At 44.9% G+C, this 23,058-nt stretch overlaps 53 non-coding genes across 53 annotated transcripts; 17 read left to right on the top strand and 36 right to left on the bottom strand.

Annotated features, from left to right (window-relative positions):
* Positions 1–107: 107 nt before the first annotated feature.
* Trnav-cac (transfer RNA valine (anticodon CAC)) lies at positions 108–180 on the bottom strand. Its single transcript has one exon. It is a non-coding gene; the product is annotated as a tRNA-Val (tRNA).
* Positions 181–397: 217 nt separating this feature from the next.
* Trnav-aac (transfer RNA valine (anticodon AAC)) lies at positions 398–470 on the bottom strand. The gene has a single exon. It is a non-coding gene; the product is annotated as a tRNA-Val (tRNA).
* Positions 471–1,018: 548 nt separating this feature from the next.
* LOC137275117 (small nucleolar RNA U3) lies at positions 1,019–1,238 on the top strand. Its single transcript, XR_010956440.1, has one exon. It is a non-coding gene; the product is annotated as a small nucleolar RNA U3 (small nucleolar RNA).
* A 166-nt stretch (positions 1,239–1,404) lies between these two features.
* Positions 1,405–1,477, bottom strand: Trnav-cac (transfer RNA valine (anticodon CAC)). The gene has a single exon. It is a non-coding gene; the product is annotated as a tRNA-Val (tRNA).
* A 217-nt stretch (positions 1,478–1,694) lies between these two features.
* Positions 1,695–1,767, bottom strand: Trnav-aac (transfer RNA valine (anticodon AAC)). Its single transcript has one exon. It is a non-coding gene; the product is annotated as a tRNA-Val (tRNA).
* Positions 1,768–2,315: 548 nt separating this feature from the next.
* On the top strand, positions 2,316–2,535 carry LOC137275116 (small nucleolar RNA U3). Its single transcript, XR_010956439.1, has one exon. It is a non-coding gene; the product is annotated as a small nucleolar RNA U3 (small nucleolar RNA).
* A 166-nt stretch (positions 2,536–2,701) lies between these two features.
* On the bottom strand, positions 2,702–2,774 carry Trnav-cac (transfer RNA valine (anticodon CAC)). The gene has a single exon. It is a non-coding gene; the product is annotated as a tRNA-Val (tRNA).
* A 217-nt stretch (positions 2,775–2,991) lies between these two features.
* Positions 2,992–3,064, bottom strand: Trnav-aac (transfer RNA valine (anticodon AAC)). The gene has a single exon. It is a non-coding gene; the product is annotated as a tRNA-Val (tRNA).
* Positions 3,065–3,612: 548 nt separating this feature from the next.
* On the top strand, positions 3,613–3,832 carry LOC137275115 (small nucleolar RNA U3). The gene has a single exon (XR_010956438.1). It is a non-coding gene; the product is annotated as a small nucleolar RNA U3 (small nucleolar RNA).
* Positions 3,833–3,998: 166 nt separating this feature from the next.
* On the bottom strand, positions 3,999–4,071 carry Trnav-cac (transfer RNA valine (anticodon CAC)). The gene has a single exon. It is a non-coding gene; the product is annotated as a tRNA-Val (tRNA).
* A 217-nt stretch (positions 4,072–4,288) lies between these two features.
* On the bottom strand, positions 4,289–4,361 carry Trnav-aac (transfer RNA valine (anticodon AAC)). The gene has a single exon. It is a non-coding gene; the product is annotated as a tRNA-Val (tRNA).
* A 548-nt stretch (positions 4,362–4,909) lies between these two features.
* Positions 4,910–5,129, top strand: LOC137275114 (small nucleolar RNA U3). The gene has a single exon (XR_010956437.1). It is a non-coding gene; the product is annotated as a small nucleolar RNA U3 (small nucleolar RNA).
* A 166-nt stretch (positions 5,130–5,295) lies between these two features.
* Positions 5,296–5,368, bottom strand: Trnav-cac (transfer RNA valine (anticodon CAC)). The gene has a single exon. It is a non-coding gene; the product is annotated as a tRNA-Val (tRNA).
* Positions 5,369–5,585: 217 nt separating this feature from the next.
* On the bottom strand, positions 5,586–5,658 carry Trnav-aac (transfer RNA valine (anticodon AAC)). Its single transcript has one exon. It is a non-coding gene; the product is annotated as a tRNA-Val (tRNA).
* Positions 5,659–6,206: 548 nt separating this feature from the next.
* LOC137275113 (small nucleolar RNA U3) lies at positions 6,207–6,426 on the top strand. The gene has a single exon (XR_010956436.1). It is a non-coding gene; the product is annotated as a small nucleolar RNA U3 (small nucleolar RNA).
* A 165-nt stretch (positions 6,427–6,591) lies between these two features.
* Positions 6,592–6,664, bottom strand: Trnav-cac (transfer RNA valine (anticodon CAC)). The gene has a single exon. It is a non-coding gene; the product is annotated as a tRNA-Val (tRNA).
* A 217-nt stretch (positions 6,665–6,881) lies between these two features.
* Positions 6,882–6,954, bottom strand: Trnav-aac (transfer RNA valine (anticodon AAC)). Its single transcript has one exon. It is a non-coding gene; the product is annotated as a tRNA-Val (tRNA).
* A 548-nt stretch (positions 6,955–7,502) lies between these two features.
* On the top strand, positions 7,503–7,722 carry LOC137275112 (small nucleolar RNA U3). The gene has a single exon (XR_010956435.1). It is a non-coding gene; the product is annotated as a small nucleolar RNA U3 (small nucleolar RNA).
* A 166-nt stretch (positions 7,723–7,888) lies between these two features.
* Trnav-cac (transfer RNA valine (anticodon CAC)) lies at positions 7,889–7,961 on the bottom strand. Its single transcript has one exon. It is a non-coding gene; the product is annotated as a tRNA-Val (tRNA).
* A 217-nt stretch (positions 7,962–8,178) lies between these two features.
* Trnav-aac (transfer RNA valine (anticodon AAC)) lies at positions 8,179–8,251 on the bottom strand. Its single transcript has one exon. It is a non-coding gene; the product is annotated as a tRNA-Val (tRNA).
* Positions 8,252–8,799: 548 nt separating this feature from the next.
* LOC137275111 (small nucleolar RNA U3) lies at positions 8,800–9,019 on the top strand. The gene has a single exon (XR_010956434.1). It is a non-coding gene; the product is annotated as a small nucleolar RNA U3 (small nucleolar RNA).
* Positions 9,020–9,185: 166 nt separating this feature from the next.
* Positions 9,186–9,258, bottom strand: Trnav-cac (transfer RNA valine (anticodon CAC)). The gene has a single exon. It is a non-coding gene; the product is annotated as a tRNA-Val (tRNA).
* A 217-nt stretch (positions 9,259–9,475) lies between these two features.
* On the bottom strand, positions 9,476–9,548 carry Trnav-aac (transfer RNA valine (anticodon AAC)). The gene has a single exon. It is a non-coding gene; the product is annotated as a tRNA-Val (tRNA).
* A 548-nt stretch (positions 9,549–10,096) lies between these two features.
* On the top strand, positions 10,097–10,316 carry LOC137275110 (small nucleolar RNA U3). Its single transcript, XR_010956433.1, has one exon. It is a non-coding gene; the product is annotated as a small nucleolar RNA U3 (small nucleolar RNA).
* A 165-nt stretch (positions 10,317–10,481) lies between these two features.
* Positions 10,482–10,554, bottom strand: Trnav-cac (transfer RNA valine (anticodon CAC)). The gene has a single exon. It is a non-coding gene; the product is annotated as a tRNA-Val (tRNA).
* A 217-nt stretch (positions 10,555–10,771) lies between these two features.
* Positions 10,772–10,844, bottom strand: Trnav-aac (transfer RNA valine (anticodon AAC)). Its single transcript has one exon. It is a non-coding gene; the product is annotated as a tRNA-Val (tRNA).
* A 548-nt stretch (positions 10,845–11,392) lies between these two features.
* On the top strand, positions 11,393–11,612 carry LOC137275205 (small nucleolar RNA U3). The gene has a single exon (XR_010956521.1). It is a non-coding gene; the product is annotated as a small nucleolar RNA U3 (small nucleolar RNA).
* Positions 11,613–11,777: 165 nt separating this feature from the next.
* On the bottom strand, positions 11,778–11,850 carry Trnav-cac (transfer RNA valine (anticodon CAC)). Its single transcript has one exon. It is a non-coding gene; the product is annotated as a tRNA-Val (tRNA).
* A 217-nt stretch (positions 11,851–12,067) lies between these two features.
* On the bottom strand, positions 12,068–12,140 carry Trnav-aac (transfer RNA valine (anticodon AAC)). Its single transcript has one exon. It is a non-coding gene; the product is annotated as a tRNA-Val (tRNA).
* Positions 12,141–12,688: 548 nt separating this feature from the next.
* Positions 12,689–12,908, top strand: LOC137275109 (small nucleolar RNA U3). The gene has a single exon (XR_010956432.1). It is a non-coding gene; the product is annotated as a small nucleolar RNA U3 (small nucleolar RNA).
* Positions 12,909–13,073: 165 nt separating this feature from the next.
* Positions 13,074–13,146, bottom strand: Trnav-cac (transfer RNA valine (anticodon CAC)). Its single transcript has one exon. It is a non-coding gene; the product is annotated as a tRNA-Val (tRNA).
* A 217-nt stretch (positions 13,147–13,363) lies between these two features.
* Positions 13,364–13,436, bottom strand: Trnav-aac (transfer RNA valine (anticodon AAC)). Its single transcript has one exon. It is a non-coding gene; the product is annotated as a tRNA-Val (tRNA).
* A 548-nt stretch (positions 13,437–13,984) lies between these two features.
* On the top strand, positions 13,985–14,204 carry LOC137275226 (small nucleolar RNA U3). The gene has a single exon (XR_010956542.1). It is a non-coding gene; the product is annotated as a small nucleolar RNA U3 (small nucleolar RNA).
* Positions 14,205–14,369: 165 nt separating this feature from the next.
* Positions 14,370–14,442, bottom strand: Trnav-cac (transfer RNA valine (anticodon CAC)). Its single transcript has one exon. It is a non-coding gene; the product is annotated as a tRNA-Val (tRNA).
* A 217-nt stretch (positions 14,443–14,659) lies between these two features.
* Positions 14,660–14,732, bottom strand: Trnav-aac (transfer RNA valine (anticodon AAC)). Its single transcript has one exon. It is a non-coding gene; the product is annotated as a tRNA-Val (tRNA).
* A 548-nt stretch (positions 14,733–15,280) lies between these two features.
* On the top strand, positions 15,281–15,500 carry LOC137275108 (small nucleolar RNA U3). Its single transcript, XR_010956431.1, has one exon. It is a non-coding gene; the product is annotated as a small nucleolar RNA U3 (small nucleolar RNA).
* Positions 15,501–15,666: 166 nt separating this feature from the next.
* On the bottom strand, positions 15,667–15,739 carry Trnav-cac (transfer RNA valine (anticodon CAC)). Its single transcript has one exon. It is a non-coding gene; the product is annotated as a tRNA-Val (tRNA).
* A 217-nt stretch (positions 15,740–15,956) lies between these two features.
* On the bottom strand, positions 15,957–16,029 carry Trnav-aac (transfer RNA valine (anticodon AAC)). The gene has a single exon. It is a non-coding gene; the product is annotated as a tRNA-Val (tRNA).
* A 548-nt stretch (positions 16,030–16,577) lies between these two features.
* Positions 16,578–16,797, top strand: LOC137275106 (small nucleolar RNA U3). The gene has a single exon (XR_010956429.1). It is a non-coding gene; the product is annotated as a small nucleolar RNA U3 (small nucleolar RNA).
* A 165-nt stretch (positions 16,798–16,962) lies between these two features.
* Trnav-cac (transfer RNA valine (anticodon CAC)) lies at positions 16,963–17,035 on the bottom strand. Its single transcript has one exon. It is a non-coding gene; the product is annotated as a tRNA-Val (tRNA).
* Positions 17,036–17,252: 217 nt separating this feature from the next.
* Positions 17,253–17,325, bottom strand: Trnav-aac (transfer RNA valine (anticodon AAC)). The gene has a single exon. It is a non-coding gene; the product is annotated as a tRNA-Val (tRNA).
* A 548-nt stretch (positions 17,326–17,873) lies between these two features.
* On the top strand, positions 17,874–18,093 carry LOC137275105 (small nucleolar RNA U3). Its single transcript, XR_010956428.1, has one exon. It is a non-coding gene; the product is annotated as a small nucleolar RNA U3 (small nucleolar RNA).
* Positions 18,094–18,259: 166 nt separating this feature from the next.
* On the bottom strand, positions 18,260–18,332 carry Trnav-cac (transfer RNA valine (anticodon CAC)). Its single transcript has one exon. It is a non-coding gene; the product is annotated as a tRNA-Val (tRNA).
* Positions 18,333–18,549: 217 nt separating this feature from the next.
* Positions 18,550–18,622, bottom strand: Trnav-aac (transfer RNA valine (anticodon AAC)). The gene has a single exon. It is a non-coding gene; the product is annotated as a tRNA-Val (tRNA).
* A 548-nt stretch (positions 18,623–19,170) lies between these two features.
* LOC137275104 (small nucleolar RNA U3) lies at positions 19,171–19,390 on the top strand. The gene has a single exon (XR_010956427.1). It is a non-coding gene; the product is annotated as a small nucleolar RNA U3 (small nucleolar RNA).
* A 165-nt stretch (positions 19,391–19,555) lies between these two features.
* Positions 19,556–19,628, bottom strand: Trnav-cac (transfer RNA valine (anticodon CAC)). The gene has a single exon. It is a non-coding gene; the product is annotated as a tRNA-Val (tRNA).
* Positions 19,629–19,845: 217 nt separating this feature from the next.
* Positions 19,846–19,918, bottom strand: Trnav-aac (transfer RNA valine (anticodon AAC)). Its single transcript has one exon. It is a non-coding gene; the product is annotated as a tRNA-Val (tRNA).
* A 548-nt stretch (positions 19,919–20,466) lies between these two features.
* LOC137275103 (small nucleolar RNA U3) lies at positions 20,467–20,686 on the top strand. Its single transcript, XR_010956426.1, has one exon. It is a non-coding gene; the product is annotated as a small nucleolar RNA U3 (small nucleolar RNA).
* A 165-nt stretch (positions 20,687–20,851) lies between these two features.
* Positions 20,852–20,924, bottom strand: Trnav-cac (transfer RNA valine (anticodon CAC)). Its single transcript has one exon. It is a non-coding gene; the product is annotated as a tRNA-Val (tRNA).
* A 217-nt stretch (positions 20,925–21,141) lies between these two features.
* Positions 21,142–21,214, bottom strand: Trnav-aac (transfer RNA valine (anticodon AAC)). Its single transcript has one exon. It is a non-coding gene; the product is annotated as a tRNA-Val (tRNA).
* Positions 21,215–21,762: 548 nt separating this feature from the next.
* On the top strand, positions 21,763–21,982 carry LOC137275102 (small nucleolar RNA U3). The gene has a single exon (XR_010956425.1). It is a non-coding gene; the product is annotated as a small nucleolar RNA U3 (small nucleolar RNA).
* A 166-nt stretch (positions 21,983–22,148) lies between these two features.
* Positions 22,149–22,221, bottom strand: Trnav-cac (transfer RNA valine (anticodon CAC)). The gene has a single exon. It is a non-coding gene; the product is annotated as a tRNA-Val (tRNA).
* A 217-nt stretch (positions 22,222–22,438) lies between these two features.
* On the bottom strand, positions 22,439–22,511 carry Trnav-aac (transfer RNA valine (anticodon AAC)). The gene has a single exon. It is a non-coding gene; the product is annotated as a tRNA-Val (tRNA).
* Positions 22,512–23,058: the final 547 nt, after the last annotated feature.

The following is a 23,058-nucleotide window of genomic DNA, read 5'->3' as shown; positions in this document are numbered from 1 at the left end:
CTCCCTGAGTCTTATAACGCATTGGATATAGTACACAACTGCTCTGACATCTGTCAGCAAGGAAGAATTGCAAAACGACAATTCATGGAGGTGTAAAAAAAAAAGGAAGGTTCAGGCGAGGCTCGAACTCGCGGCCTTCTGCGTGTGAAGCAGACGTGATAACCACTACACCACTGAACCTTAGCTGTCATGGCACACGTATTTGTAATGACCTATACCTGTCGCTGACACTGACACAACACAAGCCGGGGATATGCTGAGGGCCCACGTACATGTTAAAGGGAGAGAAGTAGGAAAGAATTAATCTGTAAGAAGCCCGCTTCACTTGTGGTAGGTTTCAAGTTGAGAAAGAGAGTTGTGCTTATTGCAAGATATAATGCAACCCCAAGAAAAAATAAGGTTCCGGCGAGGCTCGAACTCGCGGCCTTCTGCGTGTTAAGCAGACGTGATAACCACTACACCACGGAACCAGTTGGAAGCCTTTGGAGAAACAAGCTAAATCTCTTCCAGGTGATATAGCTTGAGCATAGTCTTCTCTGCTACTTCATTTCCTTACATTAATAAGGTTTGAACATATCCAAAAACACAACTTAGCACAATGGAATCATAAGTCGGAGCTTATATAAAGAGGATTTGGGTGGGGCTAATTAAGGTGTAATGATGTGCGATCACACCAAGTCTCCTTCTGGTTCTTCCAACTTGGATGTTGACACTGGAGCAGTCACAGTCACAATCATACCCACGGTCAATGGGAGATAACCACCAATACGCTGTAATCACAAAACAATTTACATTGAGAAAACACTTGATCAGTTGAGATTGCCTGTACTCTATGTGCTTTTTTCAGTTAATCACAAACGTGGAATGAATCCGAAGAGCACACAGGTGGCCCTGTCTACGACAGATTGTCGTGCTGGAGATTTTTCCAGACGTGTACCAACAACGATAGGTGCTATTGCATACCACACGGGCGTGCCTTTTGAAAAGAAGTAGGTACAAAATCCGGCCCGCAGTAGTTAAGATCATACTTTTAGGGATCATTTCTATAGTATGCATCGCCATGACTTCAGGTAAAACTGACAGTCTACCAAACCACGAGGACGATAGACAGTCTCTCTTTCTGAGCGCGAAGCCAACCAGGGTGAGTGCCATCTGAGGTTAGTAACCCTGGTTCTTGATGACCGTTCCTCTCAGTCACATGTGGCAGAGATGGAGGGAAGAGAGGCATTCTGAGTGGTTTGGCCAACCCCATTTTCATCTGTCTCAATAAATGCCAGTTAGCAAACCTCATATAACGCTCCCTGAGTCTTATAACGCATTGGATATAGTACACAACTGCTCTGACATCTGTCAGCAAGGAAGAATTGCAAAACGACAATTCATGGAGGTGTAAAAAAAAAAGGAAGGTTCAGGCGAGGCTCGAACTCGCGGCCTTCTGCGTGTGAAGCAGACGTGATAACCACTACACCACTGAACCTTAGCTGTCATGGCACACGTATTTGTAATGACCTATACCTGTCGCTGACACTGACACAACACAAGCCGGGGATATGCTGAGGGCCCACGTACATGTTAAAGGGAGAGAAGTAGGAAAGAATTAATCTGTAAGAAGCCCGCTTCACTTGTGGTAGGTTTCAAGTTGAGAAAGAGAGTTGTGCTTATTGCAAGATATAATGCAACCCCAAGAAAAAATAAGGTTCCGGCGAGGCTCGAACTCGCGGCCTTCTGCGTGTTAAGCAGACGTGATAACCACTACACCACGGAACCAGTTGCAAGCCTTTGGAGAAACAAGCTAAATCTCTTCCAGGTGATATAGCTTGAGCATAGTCTTCTCTGCTACTTCATTTCCTTACATTAATAAGGTTTGAACATATCCAAAAACACAACTTAGCACAATGGAATCATGAGTGGGAGCTTATATAAAGAGGATTTGGGTGGGGCTAATTAAGGTGTAATGATGTGCGATCACACCAAGTCTCCTTCTGGTTCTTCCAACTTGGATGTTGACACTGGAGCAGTCACAGTCACAATCATACCCACGGTCAATGGGAGATAACCACCAATACGCTGTAATCACAAAACAATTTACATTGACAAAACACTTGATCAGTTGAGATTGCCTGTACTCTATGTGCTTTTTTCAGTTAATCACAAACGTGGAATGAATCCGAAGAGCACACAGGTGGCCCTGTCTACGACAGATTGTCGTGCTGGAGATTTTTCCAGACGTGTACCAACAACGATAGGTGCTATTGCATACCACACGGGCGTGCCTTTTGAAAAGAAGTAGGTACAAAATCCGGCCCGCAGTAGTTAAGATCATACTTTTAGGGATCATTTCTATAGTATGCATCGCCATGACTTCAGGTAAAACTGACAGTCTACCAAACCACGAGGACGATAGACAGTCTCTCTTTCTGAGCGCGAAGCCAACCAGGGTGAGTGCCATCTGAGGTTAGTAACCCTGGTTCTTGATGACCGTTCCTCTCAGTCACATGTGGCAGAGATGGAGGGAAGAGAGGCATTCTGAGTGGTTTGGCCAACCCCATTTTCATCTGTCTCAATAAATGCCAGTTAGCAAACCTCATATAACGCTCCCTGAGTCTTATAACGCATTGGATATAGTACACAACTGCTCTGACATCTGTCAGCAAGGAAGAATTGCAAAACGACAATTCATGGAGGTGTAAAAAAAAAAGGAAGGTTCAGGCGAGGCTCGAACTCGCGGCCTTCTGCGTGTGAAGCAGACGTGATAACCACTACACCAGTGAACCTTAGCTGTCATGGCACACGTATTTGTAATGACCTATACCTGTCGCTGACACTGACACAACACAAGCCGGGGATATGCTGAGGGCCCACGTACATGTTAAAGGGAGAGAAGTAGGAAAGAATTAATCTGTAAGAAGCCCGCTTCACTTGTGGTAGGTTTCAAGTTGAGAAAGAGAGTTGTGCTTATTGCAAGATATAATGCAACCCCAAGAAAAAATAAGGTTCCGGCGAGGCTCGAACTCGCGGCCTTCTGCGTGTTAAGCAGACGTGATAACCACTACACCACGGAACCAGTTGCAAGCCTTTGGAGAAACAAGCTAAATCTCTTCCAGGTGATATAGCTTGAGCATAGTCTTCTCTGCTACTTCATTTCCTTACATTAATAAGGTTTGAACATATCCAAAAACACAACTTAGCACAATGGAATCATAAGTCGGAGCTTATATAAAGAGGATTTGGGTGGGGCTAATTAAGGTGTAATGATGTGCGATCACACCAAGTCTCCTTCTGGTTCTTCCAACTTGGATGTTGACACTGGAGCAGTCACAGTCACAATCATACCCACGGTCAATGGGAGATAACCACCAATACGCTGTAATCACAAAACAATTTACATTGAGAAAACACTTGATCAGTTGAGATTGCCTGTACTCTATGTGCTTTTTTCAGTTAATCACAAACGTGGAATGAATCCGAAGAGCACACAGGTGGCCCTGTCTACGACAGATTGTCGTGCTGGAGATTTTTCCAGACGTGTACCAACAACGATAGGTGCTATTGCATACCACACGGGCGTGCCTTTTGAAAAGAAGTAGGTACAAAATCCGGCCCGCAGTAGTTAAGATCATACTTTTAGGGATCATTTCTATAGTATGCATCGCCATGACTTCAGGTAAAACTGACAGTCTACCAAACCACGAGGACGATAGACAGTCTCTCTTTCTGAGCGCGAAGCCAACCAGGGTGAGTGCCATCTGAGGTTAGTAACCCTGGTTCTTGATGACCGTTCCTCTCAGTCACATGTGGCAGAGATGGAGGGAAGAGAGGCATTCTGAGTGGTTTGGCCAACCCCATTTTCATCTGTCTCAATAAATGCCAGTTAGCAAACCTCATATAACGCTCCCTGAGTCTTATAACGCATTGGATATAGTACACAACTGCTCTGACATCTGTCAGCAAGGAAGAATTGCAAAACGACAATTCATGGAGGTGTAAAAAAAAAAGGAAGGTTCAGGCGAGGCTCGAACTCGCGGCCTTCTGCGTGTGAAGCAGACGTGATAACCACTACACCACTGAACCTTAGCTGTCATGGCACACGTATTTGTAATGACCTATACCTGTCGCTGACACTGACACAACACAAGCCGGGGATATGCTGAGGGCCCACGTACATGTTAAAGGGAGAGAAGTAGGAAAGAATTAATCTGTAAGAAGCCCGCTTCACTTGTGGTAGGTTTCAAGTTGAGAAAGAGAGTTGTGCTTATTGCAAGATATAATGCAACCCCAAGAAAAAATAAGGTTCCGGCGAGGCTCGAACTCGCGGCCTTCTGCGTGTTAAGCAGACGTGATAACCACTACACCACGGATCCAGTTGGAAGCCTTTGGAGAAACAAGCTAAATCTCTTCCAGGTGATATAGCTTGAGCATAGTCTTCTCTGCTACTTCATTTCCTTACATTAATAAGGTTTGAACATATCCAAAAACACAACTTTGCACAATGGAATCATAAGTCGGAGCTTATATAAAGAGGATTTGGGTGGGGCTAATTAAGGTGTAATGATGTGCGATCACACCAAGTCTCCTTCTGGTTCTTCCAACTTGGATGTTGACACTGGAGCAGTCACAGTCACAATCATACCCACGGTCAATGGGAGATAACCACCAATACGCTGTAATCACAAAACAATTTACATTGAGAAAACACTTGATCAGTTGAGATTGCCTGTACTCTATGTGCTTTTTTCAGTTAATCACAAACGTGGAATGAATCCGAAGAGCACACAGGTGGCCCTGTCTACGACAGATTGTCGTGCTGGAGATTTTTCCAGACGTGTACCAACAACGATAGGTGCTATTGCATACCACACGGGCGTGCCTTTTGAAAAGAAGTAGGTACAAAATCCGGCCCGCAGTAGTTAAGATCATACTTTTAGGGATCATTTCTATAGTATGCATCGCCATGACTTCAGGTAAAACTGACAGTCTACCAAACCACGAGGACGATAGACAGTCTCTCTTTCTGAGCGCGAAGCCAACCAGGGTGAGTGCCATCTGAGGTTAGTAACCCTGGTTCTTGATGACCGTTCCTCTCAGTCACATGTGGCAGAGATGGAGGGAAGAGAGGCATTCTGAGTGGTTTGGCCAACCCCATTTTCATCTGTCTCAATAAATGCCAGTTAGCAAACCTCATATAACGCTCCCTGAGTCTTATAACGCATTGGATATAGTACACAACTGCTCTGACATCTGTCAGCAAGGAAGAATTGCAAAACGACAATTCATGGAGGTGTAAAAAAAAAAGGAAGGTTCAGGCGAGGCTCGAACTCGCGGCCTTCTGCGTGTGAAGCAGACGTGATAACCACTACACCACTGAACCTTAGCTGTCATGGCACACGTATTTGTAATGACCTATACCTGTCGCTGACACTGACACAACACAAGCCGGGGATATGCTGAGGGCCCACGTACATGTTAAAGGGAGAGAAGTAGGAAAGAATTAATCTGTAAGAAGCCCGCTTCACTTGTGGTAGGTTTCAAGTTGAGAAAGAGAGTTGTGCTTATTGCAAGATATAATGCAACCCCAAGAAAAAATAAGGTTCCGGCGAGGCTCGAACTCGCGGCCTTCTGCGTGTTAAGCAGACGTGATAACCACTACACCACGGAACCAGTTGCAAGCCTTTGGAGAAACAAGCTAAATCTCTTCCAGGTGATATAGCTTGAGCATAGTCTTCTCTGCTACTTCATTTCCTTACATTAATAAGGTTTGAACATATCCAAAAACACAACTTAGCACAATGGAATCATGAGTGGGAGCTTATATAAAGAGGATTTGGGTGGGGCTAATTAAGGTGTAATGATGTGCGATCACACCAAGTCTCCTTCTGGTTCTTCCAACTTGGATGTTGACACTGGAGCAGTCACAGTCACAATCATACCCACGGTCAATGGGAGATAACCACCAATACGCTGTAATCACAAAACAATTTACATTGACAAAACACTTGATCAGTTGAGATTGCCTGTACTCTATGTGCTTTTTTCAGTTAATCACAAACGTGGAATGAATCCGAAGAGCACACAGGTGGCCCTGTCTACGACAGATTGTCGTGCTGGAGATTTTTCCAGACGTGTACCAACAACGATAGGTGCTATTGCATACCACACGGGCGTGCCTTTTGAAAAGAAGTAGGTACAAAATCCGGCCCGCAGTAGTTAAGATCATACTTTTAGGGATCATTTCTATAGTATGCATCGCCATGACTTCAGGTAAAACTGACAGTCTACCAAACCACGAGGACGATAGACAGTCTCTCTTTCTGAGCGCGAAGCCAACCAGGGTGAGTGCCATCTGAGGTTAGTAACCCTGGTTCTTGATGACCGTTCCTCTCAGTCACATGTGGCAGAGATGGAGGGAAGAGAGGCATTCTGAGTGGTTTGGCCAACCCCATTTTCATCTGTCTCAATAAATGCCAGTTAGCAAACCTCATATAACGCTCCCTGAGTCTTATAACGCATTGGATATAGTACACAACTGCTCTGACATCTGTCAGCAAGGAAGAATTGCAAAACGACAATTCATGGAGGTGTAAAAAAAAAGGAAGGTTCAGGCGAGGCTCGAACTCGCGGCCTTCTGCGTGTGAAGCAGACGTGATAACCACTACACCAGTGAACCTTAGCTGTCATGGCACACGTATTTGTATTGACCTATAGCTGTCGCTGACACTGACACAACACAAGCCGGGGATATGCTGAGGGCCCACGCACATGTTAAAGGGAGAGAAGTAGGAAAGAATTAATCTGTAAGAAGCCCGCTTCACTTGTGGTAGGTTTCAAGTTGAGAAAGAGAGTTGTGCTTATTGCAAGATATAATGCAACCCCAAGAAAAAATAAGGTTCCGGCGAGGCTCGAACTCGCGGCCTTCTGCGTGTTAAGCAGACGTGATAACCACTACACCACGGAACCAGTTGCAAGCCTTTGGAGAAACAAGCTAAATCTCTTCCAGGTGATATAGCTTGAGCATAGTCTTCTCTGCTACTTCATTTCCTTACATTAATAAGGTTTGAACATATCCAAAAACACAACTTAGCACAATGGAATCATGAGTGGGAGCTTATATAAAGAGGATTTGGGTGGGGCTAATTAAGGTGTAATGATGTGCGATCACACCAAGTCTCCTTCTGGTTCTTCCAACTTGGATGTTGACACTGGAGCAGTCACAGTCACAATCATACCCACGGTCAATGGGAGATAACCACCAATACGCTGTAATCACAAAACAATTTACATTGACAAAACACTTGATCAGTTGAGATTGCCTGTACTCTATGTGCTTTTTTCAGTTAATCACAAACGTGGAATGAATCCGAAGAGCACACAGGTGGCCCTGTCTACGACAGATTGTCGTGCTGGAGATTTTTCCAGACGTGTACCAACAACGATAGGTGCTATTGCATACCACACGGGCGTGCCTTTTGAAAAGAAGTAGGTACAAAATCCGGCCCGCAGTAGTTAAGATCATACTTTTAGGGATCATTTCTATAGTATGCATCGCCATGACTTCAGGTAAAACTGACAGTCTACCAAACCACGAGGACGATAGACAGTCTCTCTTTCTGAGCGCGAAGCCAACCAGGGTGAGTGCCATCTGAGGTTAGTAACCCTGGTTCTTGATGACCGTTCCTCTCAGTCACATGTGGCAGAGATGGAGGGAAGAGAGGCATTCTGAGTGGTTTGGCCAACCCCATTTTCATCTGTCTCAATAAATGCCAGTTAGCAAACCTCATATAACGCTCCCTGAGTCTTATAACGCATTGGATATAGTACACAACTGCTCTGACATCTGTCAGCAAGGAAGAATTGCAAAACGACAATTCATGGAGGTGTAAAAAAAAAAGGAAGGTTCAGGCGAGGCTCGAACTCGCGGCCTTCTGCGTGTGAAGCAGACGTGATAACCACTACACCAGTGAACCTTAGCTGTCATGGCACACGTATTTGTAATGACCTATACCTGTCGCTGACACTGACACAACACAAGCCGGGGATATGCTGAGGGCCCACGTACATGTTAAAGGGAGAGAAGTAGGAAAGAATTAATCTGTAAGAAGCCCGCTTCACTTGTGGTAGGTTTCAAGTTGAGAAAGAGAGTTGTGCTTATTGCAAGATATAATGCAACCCCAAGAAAAAATAAGGTTCCGGCGAGGCTCGAACTCGCGGCCTTCTGCGTGTTAAGCAGACGTGATAACCACTACACCACGGAACCAGTTGGAAGCCTTTGGAGAAACAAGCTAAATCTCTTCCAGGTGATATAGCTTGAGCATAGTCTTCTCTGCTACTTCATTTCCTTACATTAATAAGGTTTGAACATATCCAAAAACACAACTTAGCACAATGGAATCATGAGTGGGAGCTTATATAAAGAGGATTTGGGTGGGGCTAATTAAGGTGTAATGATGTGCGATCACACCAAGTCTCCTTCTGGTTCTTCCAACTTGGATGTTGACACTGGAGCAGTCACAGTCACAATCATACCCACGGTCAATGGGAGATAACCACCAATACGCTGTAATCACAAAACAATTTACATTGACAAAACACTTGATCAGTTGAGATTGCCTGTACTCTATGTGCTTTTTTCAGTTAATCACAAACGTGGAATGAATCCGAAGAGCACACAGGTGGCCCTGTCTACGACAGATTGTCGTGCTGGAGATTTTTCCAGACGTGTACCAACAACGATAGGTGCTATTGCATACCACACGGGCGTGCCTTTTGAAAAGAAGTAGGTACAAAATCCGGCCCGCAGTAGTTAAGATCATACTTTTAGGGATCATTTCTATAGTATGCATCGCCATGACTTCAGGTAAAACTGACAGTCTACCAAACCACGAGGACGATAGACAGTCTCTCTTTCTGAGCGCGAAGCCAACCAGGGTGAGTGCCATCTGAGGTTAGTAACCCTGGTTCTTGATGACCGTTCCTCTCAGTCACATGTGGCAGAGATGGAGGGAAGAGAGGCATTCTGAGTGGTTTGGCCAACCCCATTTTCATCTGTCTCAATAAATGCCAGTTAGCAAACCTCATATAACGCTCCCTGAGTCTTATAACGCATTGGATATAGTACACAACTGCTCTGACATCTGTCAGCAAGGAAGAATTGCAAAACGACAATTCATGGAGGTGTAAAAAAAAAAGGAAGGTTCAGGCGAGGCTCGAACTCGCGGCCTTCTGCGTGTGAAGCAGACGTGATAACCACTACACCAGTGAACCTTAGCTGTCATGGCACACGTATTTGTAATGACCTATACCTGTCGCTGACACTGACACAACACAAGCCGGGGATATGCTGAGGGCCCACGTACATGTTAAAGGGAGAGAAGTAGGAAAGAATTAATCTGTAAGAAGCCCGCTTCACTTGTGGTAGGTTTCAAGTTGAGAAAGAGAGTTGTGCTTATTGCAAGATATAATGCAACCCCAAGAAAAAATAAGGTTCCGGCGAGGCTCGAACTCGCGGCCTTCTGCGTGTTAAGCAGACGTGATAACCACTACACCACGGAACCAGTTGGAAGCCTTTGGAGAAACAAGCTAAATCTCTTCCAGGTGATATAGCTTGAGCATAGTCTTCTCTGCTACTTCATTTCCTTACATTAATAAGGTTTGAACATATCCAAAAACACAACTTAGCACAATGGAATCATAAGTCGGAGCTTATATAAAGAGGATTTGGGTGGGGCTAATTAAGGTGTAATGATGTGCGATCACACCAAGTCTCCTTCTGGTTCTTCCAACTTGGATGTTGACACTGGAGCAGTCACAGTCACAATCATACCCACGGTCAATGGGAGATAACCACCAATACGCTGTAATCACAAAACAATTTACATTGACAAAACACTTGATCAGTTGAGATTGCCTGTACTCTATGTGCTTTTTTCAGTTAATCACAAACGTGGAATGAATCCGAAGAGCACACAGGTGGCCCTGTCTACGACAGATTGTCGTGCTGGAGATTTTTCCAGACGTGTACCAACAACGATAGGTGCTATTGCATACCACACGGGCGTGCCTTTTGAAAAGAAGTAGGTACAAAATCCGGCCCGCAGTAGTTAAGATCATACTTTTAGGGATCATTTCTATAGTATGCATCGCCATGACTTCAGGTAAAACTGACAGTCTACCAAACCACGAGGACGATAGACAGTCTCTCTTTCTGAGCGCGAAGCCAACCAGGGTGAGTGCCATCTGAGGTTAGTAACCCTGGTTCTTGATGACCGTTCCTCTCAGTCACATGTGGCAGAGATGGAGGGAAGAGAGGCATTCTGAGTGGTTTGGCCAACCCCATTTTCATCTGTCTCAATAAATGCCAGTTAGCAAACCTCATATAACGCTCCCTGAGTCTTATAACGCATTGGATATAGTACACAACTGCTCTGACATCTGTCAGCAAGGAAGAATTGCAAAACGACAATTCATGGAGGTGTAAAAAAAAAGGAAGGTTCAGGCGAGGCTCGAACTCGCGGCCTTCTGCGTGTGAAGCAGACGTGATAACCACTACACCACTGAACCTTAGCTGTCATGGCACACGTATTTGTATTGACCTATACCTGTCGCTGACACTGACACAACACAAGCCGGGGATATGCTGAGGGCCCACGCACATGTTAAAGGGAGAGAAGTAGGAAAGAATTAATCTGTAAGAAGCCCGCTTCACTTGTGGTAGGTTTCAAGTTGAGAAAGAGAGTTGTGCTTATTGCAAGATATAATGCAACCCCAAGAAAAAATAAGGTTCCGGCGAGGCTCGAACTCGCGGCCTTCTGCGTGTTAAGCAGACGTGATAACCACTACACCACGGAACCAGTTGCAAACCTTTGGAGAAACAAGCTAAATCTCTTCCAGGTGATATAGCTTGAGCATAGTCTTCTCTGCTACTTCATTTCCTTACATTAATAAGGTTTGAACATATCCAAAAACACAACTTTGCACAATGGAATCATGAGTCGGAGCTTATATAAAGAGGATTTGGGTGGGGCTAATTAAGGTGTAATGATGTGCGATCACACCAAGTCTCCTTCTGGTTCTTCCAACTTGGATGTTGACACTGGAGCAGTCACAGTCACAATCATACCCACGGTCAATGGGAGATAACCACCAATACGCTGTAATCACAAAACAATTTACATTGAGAAAACACTTGATCAGTTGAGATTGCCTGTACTCTATGTGCTTTTTTCAGTTAATCACAAACGTGGAATGAATCCGAAGAGCACACAGGTGGCCCTGTCTACGACAGATTGTCGTGCTGGAGATTTTTCCAGACGTGTACCAACAACGATAGGTGCTATTGCATACCACACGGGCGTGCCTTTTGAAAAGAAGTAGGTACAAAATCCGGCCCGCAGTAGTTAAGATCATACTTTTAGGGATCATTTCTATAGTATGCATCGCCATGACTTCAGGTAAAACTGACAGTCTACCAAACCACGAGGACGATAGACAGTCTCTCTTTCTGAGCGCGAAGCCAACCAGGGTGAGTGCCATCTGAGGTTAGTAACCCTGGTTCTTGATGACCGTTCCTCTCAGTCACATGTGGCAGAGATGGAGGGAAGAGAGGCACTCTGAGTGGTTTGGCCAACCCCATTTTCATCTGTCTCAATAAATGCCAGTTAGCAAACCTCATATAACGCTCCCTGAGTCTTATAACGCATTGGATATAGTACACAACTGCTCTGACATCTGTCAGCAAGGAAGAATTGCAAAACGACAATTCATGGAGGTGTAAAAAAAAAGGAAGGTTCAGGCGAGGCTCGAACTCGCGGCCTTCTGCGTGTGAAGCAGACGTGATAACCACTACACCACTGAACCTTAGCTGTCATGGCACACGTATTTGTAATGACCTATACCTGTCGCTGACACTGACACAACACAAGCCGGGGATATGCTGAGGGCCCACGTACATGTTAAAGGGAGAGAAGTAGGAAAGAATTAATCTGTAAGAAGCCCGCTTCACTTGTGGTAGGTTTCAAGTTGAGAAAGAGAGTTGTGCTTATTGCAAGATATAATGCAACCCCAAGAAAAAATAAGGTTCCGGCGAGGCTCGAACTCGCGGCCTTCTGCGTGTTAAGCAGACGTGATAACCACTACACCACGGAACCAGTTGCAAGCCTTTGGAGAAACAAGCTAAATCTCTTCCAGGTGATATAGCTTGAGCATAGTCTTCTCTGCTACTTCATTTCCTTACATTAATAAGGTTTGAACATATCCAAAAACACAACTTTGCACAATGGAATCATGAGTCGGAGCTTATATAAAGAGGATTTGGGTGGGGCTAATTAAGGTGTAATGATGTGCGATCACACCAAGTCTCCTTCTGGTTCTTCCAACTTGGATGTTGACACTGGAGCAGTCACAGTCACAATCATACCCACGGTCAATGGGAGATAACCACCAATACGCTGTAATCACAAAACAATTTACATTGAGAAAACACTTGATCAGTTGAGATTGCCTGTACTCTATGTGCTTTTTTCAGTTAATCACAAACGTGGAATGAATCCGAAGAGCACACAGGTGGCCCTGTCTACGACAGATTGTCGTGCTGGAGATTTTTCCAGACGTGTACCAACAACGATAGGTGCTATTGCATACCACACGGGCGTGCCTTTTGAAAAGAAGTAGGTACAAAATCCGGCCCGCAGTAGTTAAGATCATACTTTTAGGGATCATTTCTATAGTATGCATCGCCATGACTTCAGGTAAAACTGACAGTCTACCAAACCACGAGGACGATAGACAGTCTCTCTTTCTGAGCGCGAAGCCAACCAGGGTGAGTGCCATCTGAGGTTAGTAACCCTGGTTCTTGATGACCGTTCCTCTCAGTCACATGTGGCAGAGATGGAGGGAAGAGAGGCATTCTGAGTGGTTTGGCCAACCCCATTTTCATCTGTCTCAATAAATGCCAGTTAGCAAACCTCATATAACGCTCCCTGAGTCTTATAACGCATTGGATATAGTACACAACTGCTCTGACATCTGTCAGCAAGGAAGAATTGCAAAACGACAATTCATGGAGGTGTAAAAAAAAAGGAAGGTTCAGGCGAGGCTCGAACTCGCGGCCTTCTGCGTGTGAAGCAGACGTGATAACCACTACACCACTGAACCTTAGCTGTCATGGCACACGTATTTGTAATGACCTATACCTGTCGCTGACACTGACACAACACAAGCCGGGGATATGCTGAGGGCCCACGCACATGTTAAAGGGAGAGAAGTAGGAAAGAATTAATCTGTAAGAAGCCCGCTTCACTTGTGGTAGGTTTCAAGTTGAGAAAGAGAGTTGTGCTTATTGCAAGATATAATGCAACCCCAAGAAAAAATAAGGTTCCGGCGAGGCTCGAACTCGCGGCCTTCTGCGTGTTAAGCAGACGTGATAACCACTACACCACGGAACCAGTTGCAAGCCTTTGGAGAAACAAGCTAAATCTCTTCCAGGTGATATAGCTTGAGCATAGTCTTCTCTGCTACTTCATTTCCTTACATTAATAAGGTTTGAACATATCCAAAAACACAACTTTGCACAATGGAATCATGAGTGGGAGCTTATATAAAGAGGATTTGGGTGGGGCTAATTAAGGTGTAATGATGTGCGATCACACCAAGTCTCCTTCTGGTTCTTCCAACTTGGATGTTGACACTGGAGCAGTCACAGTCACAATCATACCCACGGTCAATGGGAGATAACCACCAATACGCTGTAATCACAAAACAATTTACATTGAGAAAACACTTGATCAGTTGAGATTGCCTGTACTCTATGTGCTTTTTTCAGTTAATCACAAACGTGGAATGAATCCGAAGAGCACACAGGTGGCCCTGTCTACGACAGATTGTCGTGCTGGAGATTTTTCCAGACGTGTACCAACAACGATAGGTGCTATTGCATACCACACGGGCGTGCCTTTTGAAAAGAAGTAGGTACAAAATCCGGCCCGCAGTAGTTAAGGTCATACTTTTAGGGATCATTTCTATAGTATGCATCGCCATGACTTCAGGTAAAACTGACAGTCTACCAAACCACGAGGACGATAGACAGTCTCTCTTTCTGAGCGCGAAGCCAACCAGGGTGAGTGCCATCTGAGGTTAGTAACCCTGGTTCTTGATGGCCGTTCCTCTCAGTCACATGTGGCAGAGATGGAGGGAAGAGAGGCATTCTGAGTGGTTTGGCCAACCCCATTTTCATCTGTCTCAATAAATGCCAGTTAGCAAACCTCATATAACGCTCCCTGAGTCTTATAACGCATTGGATATAGTACACAACTGCTCTGACATCTGTCAGCAAGGAAGAATTGCAAAACGACAATTCATGGAGGTGTAAAAAAAAAGGAAGGTTCAGGCGAGGCTCGAACTCGCGGCCTTCTGCGTGTGAAGCAGACGTGATAACCACTACACCACTGAACCTTAGCTGTCATGGCACACGTATTTGTAATGACCTATACCTGTCGCTGACACTGACACAACACAAGCCGGGGATATGCTGAGGGCCCACGCACATGTTAAAGGGAGAGAAGTAGGAAAGAATTAATCTGTAAGAAGCCCGCTTCACTTGTGGTAGGTTTCAAGTTGAGAAAGAGAGTTGTGCTTATTGCAAGATATAATGCAACCCCAAGAAAATATAAGGTTCCGGCGAGGCTCGAACTCGCGGCCTTCTGCGTGTTAAGCAGACGTGATAACCACTACACCACGGAACCAGTTGCAAGCCTTTGGAGAAACAAGCTAAATCTCTTCCAGGTGATATAGCTTGAGCATATTCTTCTCTGCTACTTCATTTCCTTACATTAATAAGGTTTGAACATATCCAAAAACACAACTTTGCACAATGGAATCATGAGTCGGAGCTTATATAAAGAGGATTTGGGTGGGGCTAATTAAGGTGTAATGATGTGCGATCACACCAAGTCTCCTTCTGGTTCTTCCAACTTGGATGTTGACACTGGAGCAGTCACAGTCACAATCATACCCACGGTCAATGGGAGATAACCACCAATACGCTGTAATCACAAAACAATTTACATTGAGAAAACACTTGATCAGTTGAGATTGCCTGTACTCTATGTGCTTTTTTCAGTTAATCACAAACGTGGAATGAATCCGAAGAGCACACAGGTGGCCCTGTCTACGACAGATTGTCGTGCTGGAGATTTTTCCAGACGTGTACCAACAACGATAGGTGCTATTGCATACCACACGGGCGTGCCTTTTGAAAAGAAGTAGGTACAAAATCCGGCCCGCAGTAGTTAAGATCATACTTTTAGGGATCATTTCTATAGTATGCATCGCCATGACTTCAGGTAAAACTGACAGTCTACCAAACCACGAGGACGATAGACAGTCTCTCTTTCTGAGCGCGAAGCCAACCAGGGTGAGTGCCATCTGAGGTTAGTAACCCTGGTTCTTGATGACCGTTCCTCTCAGTCACATGTGGCAGAGATGGAGGGAAGAGAGGCATTCTGAGTGGTTTGGCCAACCCCATTTTCATCTGTCTCAATAAATGCCAGTTAGCAAACCTCATATAACGCTCCCTGAGTCTTATAACGCATTGGATATAGTACACAACTGCTCTGACATCTGTCAGCAAGGAAGAATTGCAAAACGACAATTCATGGAGGTGTAAAAAAAAAAGGAAGGTTCAGGCGAGGCTCGAACTCGCGGCCTTCTGCGTGTGAAGCAGACGTGATAACCACTACACCACTGAACCTTAGCTGTCATGGCACACGTATTTGTAATGACCTATACCTGTCGCTGACACTGACACAACACAAGCCGGGGATATGCTGAGGGCCCACGTACATGTTAAAGGGAGAGAAGTAGGAAAGAATTAATCTGTAAGAAGCCCGCTTCACTTGTGGTAGGTTTCAAGTTGAGAAAGAGAGTTGTGCTTATTGCAAGATATAATGCAACCCCAAGAAAAAATAAGGTTCCGGCGAGGCTCGAACTCGCGGCCTTCTGCGTGTTAAGCAGACGTGATAACCACTACACCACGGAACCAGTTGCAAGCCTTTGGAGAAACAAGCTAAATCTCTTCCAGGTGATATAGCTTGAGCATAGTCTTCTCTGCTACTTCATTTCCTTACATTAATAAGGTTTGAACATATCCAAAAACACAACTTTGCACAATGGAATCATGAGTGGGAGCTTATATAAAGAGGATTTGGGTGGGGCTAATTAAGGTGTAATGATGTGCGATCACACCAAGTCTCCTTCTGGTTCTTCCAACTTGGATGTTGACACTGGAGCAGTCACAGTCACAATCATACCCACGGTCAATGGGAGATAACCACCAATACGCTGTAATCACAAAACAATTTACATTGAGAAAACACTTGATCAGTTGAGATTGCCTGTACTCTATGTGCTTTTTTCAGTTAATCACAAACGTGGAATGAATCCGAAGAGCACACAGGTGGCCCTGTCTACGACAGATTGTCGTGCTGGAGATTTTTCCAGACGTGTACCAACAACGATAGGTGCTATTGCATACCACACGGGCGTGCCTTTTGAAAAGAAGTAGGTACAAAATCCGGCCCGCAGTAGTTAAGATCATACTTTTAGGGATCATTTCTATAGTATGCATCGCCATGACTTCAGGTAAAACTGACAGTCTACCAAACCACGAGGACGATAGACAGTCTCTCTTTCTGAGCGCGAAGCCAACCAGGGTGAGTGCCATCTGAGGTTAGTAACCCTGGTTCTTGATGACCGTTCCTCTCAGTCACATGTGGCAGAGATGGAGGGAAGAGAGGCATTCTGAGTGGTTTGGCCAACCCCATTTTCATCTGTCTCAATAAATGCCAGTTAGCAAACCTCATATAACGCTCCCTGAGTCTTATAACGCATTGGATATAGTACACAACTGCTCTGACATCTGTCAGCAAGGAAGAATTGCAAAACGACAATTCATGGAGGTGTAAAAAAAAAGGAAGGTTCAGGCGAGGCTCGAACTCGCGGCCTTCTGCGTGTGAAGCAGACGTGATAACCACTACACCACTGAACCTTAGCTGTCATGGCACACGTATTTGTAATGACCTATACCTGTCGCTGACACTGACACAACACAAGCCGGGGATATGCTGAGGGCCCACGCACATGTTAAAGGGAGAGAAGTAGGAAAGAATTAATCTGTAAGAAGCCCGCTTCACTTGTGGTAGGTTTCAAGTTGAGAAAGAGAGTTGTGCTTATTGCAAGATATAATGCAACCCCAAGAAAAAATAAGGTTCCGGCGAGGCTCGAACTCGCGGCCTTCTGCGTGTTAAGCAGACGTGATAACCACTACACCACGGAACCAGTTGCAAGCCTTTGGAGAAACAAGCTAAATCTCTTCCAGGTGATATAGCTTGAGCATAGTCTTCTCTGCTACTTCATTTCCTTACATTAATAAGGTTTGAACATATCCAAAAACACAACTTTGCACAATGGAATCATGAGTGGGAGCTTATATAAAGAGGATTTGGGTGGGGCTAATTAAGGTGTAATGATGTGCGATCACACCAAGTCTCCTTCTGGTTCTTCCAACTTGGATGTTGACACTGGAGCAGTCACAGTCACAATCATACCCACGGTCAATGGGAGATAACCACCAATACGCTGTAATCACAAAACAATTTACATTGACAAAACACTTGATCAGTTGAGATTGCCTGTACTCTATGTGCTTTTTTCAGTTAATCACAAACGTGGAATGAATCCGAAGAGCACACAGGTGGCCCTGTCTACGACAGATTGTCGTGCTGGAGATTTTTCCAGACGTGTACCAGCAACGATAGGTGCTATTGCATACCACACGGGCGTGCCTTTTGAAAAGAAGTCGGTACAAAATCCGGCCCGCAGTAGTTAAGATCATACTTTTAGGGATCATTTCTATAGTATGCATCGCCATGACTTCAGGTAAAACTGACAGTCTACCAAACCACGAGGACGATAGACAGTCTCTCTTTCTGAGCGCGAAGCCAACCAGGGTGAGTGCCATCTGAGGTTAGTAACCCTGGTTCTTGATGACCGTTCCTCTCAGTCACATGTGGCAGAGATGGAGGGAAGAGAGGCATTCTGAGTGGTTTGGCCAACCCCATTTTCATCTGTCTCAATAAATGCCAGTTAGCAAACCTCATATAACGCTCCCTGAGTCTTATAACGCATTGGATATAGTACACAACTGCTCTGACATCTGTCAGCAAGGAAGAATTGCAAAACGACAATTCATGGAGGTGTAAAAAAAAAAGGAAGGTTCAGGCGAGGCTCGAACTCGCGGCCTTCTGCGTGTGAAGCAGACGTGATAACCACTACACCACTGAACCTTAGCTGTCATGGCACACGTATTTGTAATGACCTATACCTGTCGCTGACACTGACACAACACAAGCCGGGGATATGCTGAGGGCCCACGTACATGTTAAAGGGAGAGAAGTAGGAAAGAATTAATCTGTAAGAAGCCCGCTTCACTTGTGGTAGGTTTCAAGTTGAGAAAGAGAGTTGTGCTTATTGCAAGATATAATGCAACCCCAAGAAAAAATAAGGTTCCGGCGAGGCTCGAACTCGCGGCCTTCTGCGTGTTAAGCAGACGTGATAACCACTACACCACGGAACCAGTTGCAAGCCTTTGGAGAAACAAGCTAAATCTCTTCCAGGTGATATAGCTTGAGCATAGTCTTCTCTGCTACTTCATTTCCTTACATTAATAAGGTTTGAACATATCCAAAAACACAACTTAACACAATGGAATCATGAGTCGGAGCTTATATAAAGAGGATTTGGGTGGGGCTAATTAAGGTGTAATGATGTGCGATCACACCAAGTCTCCTTCTGGTTCTTCCAACTTGGATGTTGACACTGGAGCAGTCACAGTCACAATCATACCCACGGTCAATGGGAGATAACCACCAATACGCTGTAATCACAAAACAATTTACATTGAGAAAACACTTGATCAGTTGAGATTGCCTGTACTCTATGTGCTTTTTTCAGTTAATCACAAACGTGGAATGAATCCGAAGAGCACACAGGTGGCCCTGTCTACGACAGATTGTCGTGCTGGAGATTTTTCCAGACGTGTACCAACAACGATAGGTGCTATTGCATACCACACGGGCGTGCCTTTTGAAAAGAAGTAGGTACAAAATCCGGCCCGCAGTAGTTAAGATCATACTTTTAGGGATCATTTCTATAGTATGCATCGCCATGACTTCAGGTAAAACTGACAGTCTACCAAACCACGAGGACGATAGACAGTCTCTCTTTCTGAGCGCGAAGCCAACCAGGGTGAGTGCCATCTGAGGTTAGTAACCCTGGTTCTTGATGACCGTTCCTCTCAGTCACATGTGGCAGAGATGGAGGGAAGAGAGGCATTCTGAGTGGTTTGGCCAACCCCATTTTCATCTGTCTCAATAAATGCCAGTTAGCAAACCTCATATAACGCTCCCTCAGTCTTATAACGCATTGGATATAGTACACAACTGCTCTGACATCTGTCAGCAAGGAAGAATTGCAAAACGACAATTCATGGAGGTGTAAAAAAAAAGGAAGGTTCAGGCGAGGCTCGAACTCGCGGCCTTCTGCGTGTGAAGCAGACGTGATAACCACTACACCACTGAACCTTAGCTGTCATGGCACACGTATTTGTAATGACCTATACCTGTCGCTGACACTGACACAACACAAGCCGGGGATATGCTGAGGGCCCACGCACACGTTAAAGGGAGAGAAGTAGGAAAGAATTAATCTGTAAGAAGTCCGCTTCACTTGTGGTAGGTTTCAAGTTGAGAAAGAGAGTTGTGCTTATTGCAAGATATAATGCAACCCCAAGAAAAAATAAGGTTCCGGCGAGGCTCGAACTCGCGGCCTTCTGCGTGTTAAGCAGACGTGATAACCACTACACCACGGAACCAGTTGCAAGCCTTTGGAGAAACAAGCTAAATCTCTTCCAGGTGATATAGCTTGAGCATAGTCTTCTCTGCTACTTCATTTCCTTACATTAATAAGGTTTGAACATATCCAAAAACACAACTTTGCACAATGGAATCATGAGTCGGAGCTTATATAAAGAGGATTTGGGTGGGGCTAATTAAGGTGTAATGATGTGCGATCACACCAAGTCTCCTTCTGGTTCTTCCAACTTGGATGTTGACACTGGAGCAGTCACAGTCACAATCATACCCACGGTCAATGGGAGATAACCACCAATACGCTGTAATCACAAAACAATTTACATTGAGAAAACACTTGATCAGTTGAGATTGCCTGTACTCTATGTGCTTTTTTCAGTTAATCACAAACGTGGAATGAATCCGAAGAGCACACAGGTGGCCCTGTCTACGACAGATTGTCGTGCTGGAGATTTTTCCAGACGTGTACCAACAACGATAGGTGCTATTGCATACCACACGGGCGTGCCTTTTGAAAAGAAGTAGGTACAAAATCCGGCCCGCAGTAGTTAAGATCATACTTTTAGGGATCATTTCTATAGTATGCATCGCCATGACTTCAGGTAAAACTGACAGTCTACCAAACCACGAGGACGATAGACAGTCTCTCTTTCTGAGCGCGAAGCCAACCAGGGTGAGTGCCATCTGAGGTTAGTAACCCTGGTTCTTGATGACCGTTCCTCTCAGTCACATGTGGCAGAGATGGAGGGAAGAGAGGCATTCTGAGTGGTTTGGCCAACCCCATTTTCATCTGTCTCAATAAATGCCAGTTAGCAAACCTCATATAACGCTCCCTCAGTCTTATAACGCATTGGATATAGTACACAACTGCTCTGACATCTGTCAGCAAGGAAGAATTGCAAAACGACAATTCATGGAGGTGTAAAAAAAAAGGAAGGTTCAGGCGAGGCTCGAACTCGCGGCCTTCTGCGTGTGAAGCAGACGTGATAACCACTACACCACTGAACCTTAGCTGTCATGGCACACGTATTTGTAATGACCTATACCTGTCGCTGACACTGACACAACACAAGCCGGGGATATGCTGAGGGCCCACGCACATGTTAAAGGGAGAGAAGTAGGAAAGAATTAATCTGTAAGAAGCCCGCTTCACTTGTGGTAGGTTTCAAGTTGAGAAAGAGAGTTGTGCTTATTGCAAGATATAATGCAACCCCAAGAAAAAATAAGGTTCCGGCGAGGCTCGAACTCGCGGCCTTCTGCGTGTTAAGCAGACGTGATAACCACTACACCACGGAACCAGTTGCAAGCCTTTGGAGAAACAAGCTAAATCTCTTCCAGGTGATATAGCTTGAGCATAGTCTTCTCTGCTACTTCATTTCCTTACATTAATAAGGTTTGAACATATCCAAAAACACAACTTTGCACAATGGAATCATGAGTGGGAGCTTATATAAAGAGGATTTGGGTGGGGCTAATTAAGGTGTAATGATGTGCGATCACACCAAGTCTCCTTCTGGTTCTTCCAACTTGGATGTTGACACTGGAGCAGTCACAGTCACAATCATACCCACGGTCAATGGGAGATAACCACCAATACGCTGTAATCACAAAACAATTTACATTGAGAAAACACTTGATCAGTTGAGATTGCCTGTACTCTATGTGCTTTTTTCAGTTAATCACAAACGTGGAATGAATCCGAAGAGCACACAGGTGGCCCTGTCTACGACAGATTGTCGTGCTGGAGATTTTTCCAGACGTGTACCAACAACGATAGGTGCTATTGCATACCACACGGGCGTGCCTTTTGAAAAGAAGTCGGTACAAAATCCGGCCCGCAGTAGTTAAGATCATACTTTTAGGGATCATTTCTATAGTATGCATCGCCATGACTTCAGGTAAAACTGACAGTCTACCAAACCACGAGGACGATAGACAGTCTCTCTTTCTGAGCGCGAAGCCAACCAGGGTGAGTGCCATCTGAGGTTAGTAACCCTGGTTCTTGATGACCGTTCCTCTCAGTCACATGTGGCAGAGATGGAGGGAAGAGAGGCATTCTGAGTGGTTTGGCCAACCCCATTTTCATCTGTCTCAATAAATGCCAGTTAGCAAACCTCATATAACGCTCCCTGAGTCTTATAACGCATTGGATATAGTACACAACTGCTCTGACATCTGTCAGCAAGGAAGAATTGCAAAACGACAATTCATGGAGGTGTAAAAAAAAAAGGAAGGTTCAGGCGAGGCTCGAACTCGCGGCCTTCTGCGTGTGAAGCAGACGTGATAACCACTACACCACTGAACCTTAGCTGTCATGGCACACGTATTTGTAATGACCTATACCTGTCGCTGACACTGACACAACACAAGCCGGGGATATGCTGAGGGCCCACGTACATGTTAAAGGGAGAGAAGTAGGAAAGAATTAATCTGTAAGAAGCCCGCTTCACTTGTGGTAGGTTTCAAGTTGAGAAAGAGAGTTGTGCTTATTGCAAGATATAATGCAACCCCAAGAAAAAATAAGGTTCCGGCGAGGCTCGAACTCGCGGCCTTCTGCGTGTTAAGCAGACGTGATAACCACTACACCACGGAACCAGTTGCAAGCCTTTGGAGAAACAAGCTAAATCTCTTCCAGGTGATATAGCTTGAGCATAGTCTTCTCTGCTACTTCATTTCCTTACATTAATAAGGTTTGAACATATCCAAAAACACAACTTAGCACAATGGAATCATGAGTCGGAGCTTATATAAAGAGGATTTGGGTGGGGCTAATTAAGGTGTAATGATGTGCGATCACACCAAGTCTCCTTCTGGTTCTTCCAACTTGGATGTTGACACTGGAGCAGTCACAGTCACAATCATACCCACGGTCAATGGGAGATAACCACCAATACGCTGTAATCACAAAACAATTTACATTGACAAAACACTTGATCAGTTGAGATTGCCTGTACTCTATGTGCTTTTTTCAGTTAATCACAAACGTGGAATGAATCCGAAGAGCACACAGGTGGCCCTGTCTACGACAGATTGTCGTGCTGGAGATTTTTCCAGACGTGTACCAACAACGATAGGTGCTATTGCATACCACACGGGCGTGCCTTTTGAAAAGAAGTAGGTACAAAATCCGGCCCGCAGTAGT

Source organism: Haliotis asinina, chromosome 2 (genome assembly GCF_037392515.1).
Source record: "Haliotis asinina isolate JCU_RB_2024 chromosome 2, JCU_Hal_asi_v2, whole genome shotgun sequence".
Classification (NCBI taxonomy): domain Eukaryota; kingdom Metazoa; phylum Mollusca; class Gastropoda; order Lepetellida; family Haliotidae; genus Haliotis; species Haliotis asinina.
Note: the sequence above shows the minus strand (reverse complement) of the source record. Positions and strands in the feature narration are given on the sequence as shown.